The following is a 5,029-nucleotide window of genomic DNA, read 5'->3' on the forward strand; positions in this document are numbered from 1 at the left end:
AATGGCCTACAGACACATAAAACGATGCTCAACATCACTCATCATCAGGGAAACACAAATCAAAACCACACTGACATTCATTCCCATTTTAAAAAGGATTCTTATTATAGTTGTAAGTTTTGATCAGTGTCAAGGACAAAACTAATTTTTTGCATCATTCACAAATTATTTAACACTTTTTAATGTTTATTTTTTGAGAGAGAGACACAGATGAGAGTGGGGAAGGGGCAGAAAGAGAAGGAGACACGGTGTCTGAATCACACTCCAGGCTCCATGCTGTCAGCACAGAGCCCGACACGGTGCTCCAACCCATGAACCGGGAGACCATGACCTGAGTCAAAGTCAGCCGTGTAACCAACTGAAATGCCCAGGCGCCTCAAATCATTAGTAAATTATTATTGATCATGAACCGTAAAGTGGAACAAAGCAGCATTTCCAGTTGACAAATGGAACCTCAAGTATTTTGATGTCTCTTAAAACTGTAGCAACGAGAAAACTCTTGACAAAGTACAACCAGGGACTGGTCTTCTCAAAACACCCCGGAGTGTGGACTTTAAGAAAAGGGTGATTGCTTGAAGTAGTAGAGTCCGTAACCAGGTAGCAAGAGCACACAGGATCGGTTAGAGAAGAACATTTTCTAGAGCTCACATTATAATTGGATGGGATGAAAAGGGAACTATAGGATAGTCTCACACACAGAGGAAGCTACCCCAACGGCCTGAACTGAGGTCATAACTTCTGACCAGAGATTCCAGAAGCCACACATAGAATCATCACTGTGGAAACTGACAGCAGTAATCCTGAATGCTCACCTAGAAAGAACCCTGGACAGAAGAAACCTTTTGAGCCTCAGGCTTTGCTCAGCAGCAGGATCTCTCAAAACAGCAGCAAGGACTGAAATCCAAATTAAAATTATTGTACCAAAAAATTAAATCATGGCAAAGAAATAAAAATAGGTTTTGACACCTACGTGGAAACGTGGTGATTTTAGAGAAATGCAGGTACTAATCTGCACAAACTATCAGGAAAGCTGGATAATGCAGAAAGCTGTAAGTAAAGGAAATAATTGGAGTAAATATGTAGATGTAAATAATTGGAGTAAACAGGCCTCAAAAGCCTGAGGCCTCAGCTTATGCATCCCTGAAACAAAACTCAGTGAAGGGGTCACCGAAAGTAAAAGATGGATGCATGCTAGGAAATATACACATAGTCCATAACATTAGGATGGACGTTTTTATTCTCATTCCAACTGTGAGGACATTTAGTGCTATTTCCCCAAGTATAAGCAGGAAGAGCACACAGTTAGCACGGAGGGGCTGGTCTGGTTCACTGAACAGAGCTGTTCTGTAAAGCAAAAGCAGTCGTGGTCAGTTAAATTTCAGGCGGCCTGCTGGAAAGCGCGATGCTAAAACCCTGCTGCCCTGTGTTTTCTATCCTGTGCTTTCTCTTCTGGGTCTTTCTGTGATGATCTTCGATTTAATTTCCTTTTTACTGTCTTTCGTGATCTTGCTTCTGGTTCCCTGCATTCACATAGTTGTGGCCCCATGCCCCATGAGTAAGCTCTGAATCCTGGCACAGAGTGGGAGGGGGAAGAATTCCTCGCAGCTCAACCTTCCTGGGAAGGCAAGTCTGTTCTGCGGCCCGGATGGGAGATGCTGAGGAAAGGTCCTGTGGTCACCTCGGCAGGCTGCACTGCTGGAGCTTGGTTCCTGTGACTGAGATTCTTCCTATGACATTTCTGAGCAATACAGAAGGTGACTTGGAAGAACAGAAGGCCATGCTATGCTCATGGTTGGAAGAGTGACTATCAAGGTGTAAACGTTTTTCATGTTAATGTTTTGTTCTAACAAAATTAAGATGAGAGTTACAATGTGGTATTTTCGTTTACTGAATTAATCTCTGAAGTATAAGTATTATCTTGGGGCACCTGGGTGGCTCAGTTGGTTAAGCGTCCTATTCTTGGTTTCAGCTCCGGTCATGATCTCACAGTCTGTGGATTTGAGACCTGCCTTAGGCTCTGTGGGCCTGCCTGGGATTCTCGCTCCCTCCTCTCTGTCCCTCCCCTGCTTGCATGTGTGCTTGTTCTTTCTCTCTTTCTCAAAATAAACAAATAAACTAAAAAATGTATAAGTATTATCTTTAGTAATTAGTATATATGTAGTATATAAAGTATACTTAATATATACTTTTGATATATAAAGCATTATAGTATATAAAATATCTGAAGTGGGGATGTCTGAGTTGGTTGAGCGACCTACTCTTGATTTGTGCTCAGGTCATGATCTCAAGGTCATGGGATTGAGCCCTACACTGGGCTCCACGATCAGTGTGGAGCAATTTCTATAAATTGCTTAAGATAACCTCTCTCCCCCTCTGCTCCTCTCCTCCTCTACTTTCATACGCTCTCTTTTAAAAAAATTAAATATCTGAAGTGTAATTTTATTTTTAAAATTTATTTATATTTATATTTATTTATTCATTTATATTTGAATATAGCTGACGTACCATTTTACATTCCAGGTGTGCAGTATAATGATAGACAAGTCCGTACGTAATGCTGTGATCGCAAGTGCAGCTACCAGGGGTCACCGTGCAACACTGTTCCAATGTCATTGACTATATTCCTAATTACTTTTCATCCTTGCAATTTATTCATCCCATAGCCAGAAGCCTGTGCCCACATTTTGCCCTCCTGCCTACCTGGCCACTCTGGCAACCGTCAGTTTGTTCTCTGTCCTTACAGGTCTGATTCTGCTTTTTGCTTGCTTGTTTATACATATGTTTTATTTTCTTGATTCCATATATAAGTGGAATCATGCAATCATGTGGTATTTGTCCTTTTGTGTCTAACTTATTTCACTTAACATAATACTCTCTATGTCTCTCCATGTTGTCCTAAAGGAGGAGATCACATTCATTTCTGTGGCTGAATGGCATTTCATGATATATATACCACTTCTCCTCTACCCATTCATCCATTGATGGACACTGGGACCTTTTCCATCTATTGGCTATAGTAAATAATGCTGCAGCAAACCTAAGGGTGCATTTATCTTTTACAATAGAATTTTCATTTTCTTTGGATAACTACCCAGTATTGAAATTACTCAATCATATGGTATTTATTGGTATTTCCATTTGTAATTTTTCTGAGGACCCTCCATACTGTTTTCCACAGTGCAAACTGCACCAGTTTGCATTCCCACCAACACTGCATGAGGGTTCCTTTTCCCCCACATCCTCACCAACACCTGTTATTTCTATATTGTTGATACTAGCCATTCTGACACATGTGAGGTGATGTCTCATTGTCGTTGTGTTTTTCTCTTCAGTTTAGTTATTTTTGAGAAGGAGAGGGAGACGAAGAAAGAGAGAGAGGGAGAGAACAAATGGGGGAGGGACAGAAAGAGAGAAAAAGAGAGAATCTGAAGCAGGCTCCACACCACCAGCACAGAGTTGGATGTGGGGCTCAAATCCACAAACTGTGAGATCATGACCTGAGCTGAAGTCAGATGCTTAACCAACTAGCCACCCAGGCACCCCTCTCATTGTGGTGTTAATTTACATTTCTGCATGATCACTGATGTTGAGCATGTCTGTTGGCCAGCTGTATGTTTTCTTTGGATAAATATCTATTCAGGTTTCTGCCCATTATGAAATAGGATTATCACTATTTTCTTAGGGGTTGAGTTGTATACCTTTTTGGCATATTTTGGATATTATCTCAGTGTCAGACATATCATTTGCTAGTATCTTCTGTTCTGAAGTACAATTTTAAAGTAATATCAAAGGACCATCTGAAAGGAAAGCCATACTTGTTGAATGATGTAGTTTTAATAAAACACAAGCTATTCAGATTGATGAGGCAGAATACGTAACACAAACAAGAATTTGATCTTATTACATATAACTTAAGACATGATTAAAGAATCCTTACAAATCAGCAGGGTGCAAGGGAAAATATATACAGTGAACAGTTTTAGATGAACTCAATAAATAGCATTTTAAAAAGAATACATTTTGATCACCTATAACTTACTAAAACAAGCCAGAGGATTAAAGGGTCACATTGAAAAATATAAAACTGCAAAACTAAGAGAAAATAATTGGTTTTCGAGGGAAAGGGGGTGTAATGAAAATTTTTTATTTTTATTTTTTATTTATTTAAAATTTTTTTAATGTTTTATTTATTTTTGAGACAGAGAGAGACATAGCATGAGCGGGGAGGGTCATAGAGAGAGGGAGACACAGAATCAGAAGCAGGCTGCAGGCTCTGAACTGTTAGCACAGAGCCCGACGCAGGGCTCGAACCCACGAACATGAGATCATGACCCGAGCCAAAGTCGGAGGCTTAACCGACTGAGCCACCCAGGCACCCCATGACAATTTTTTAAACTGTAAAAAGATCTCATGAAGAAAGACACACATTGGATTCTGGAAATTAAACATTTTCTAAGCAGGGAGGCTGGGTGGCTCAGTCAGTTAAGCATCTGACTCTTGATTTTAGCTCAGCTCATGTCTCACCGTTCATAGGTTCGAACCCTGAATCAGGGGTTTGGGATTCTCTCCCTCTGTCTCTCTCTCTTTCTCTGCCCCTCCCACGCACGCTCTCAAAATAAATCAATAAACTTAAAAATGTTTTTTCTAAAAATAAGAAAAAACTTAACCAAAGTATAAAAGTTAACCAAAGAGAGACAAAATATTTGGAGCAAATATATCATACCATTAATTTATTTATTCCATAAAGAATTTCTACAAATTGAAAAAATTGGAGAGTGGACATTGGATGAAGGACAAAAAGACCCTGGGAACAGATGACACCACACCCATTTTACAGATAAGGGAACCGAGGCTCCAGGAGATGGAGTATATAGCTCAAGGTGCCCCCAGCTGGTCAGAGGCTTGCTTGCCTGGACTTCACCCTCTTCCCTTCTCAGCACAAGCTGAGTGGAGAGCAGGGCTCGGAATGGGCTCAGGAAAGTAGACTATTTGAGAGAAAAGGCCAGGCTGAGGCTGGGCACTAGCCCAG

The sequence above is a fragment of the Suricata suricatta genome, chromosome 4 (genome assembly GCF_006229205.1).
Source record: "Suricata suricatta isolate VVHF042 chromosome 4, meerkat_22Aug2017_6uvM2_HiC, whole genome shotgun sequence".
In the NCBI taxonomy this organism is placed as follows: Eukaryota; Metazoa; Chordata; class Mammalia; order Carnivora; family Herpestidae; genus Suricata; species Suricata suricatta.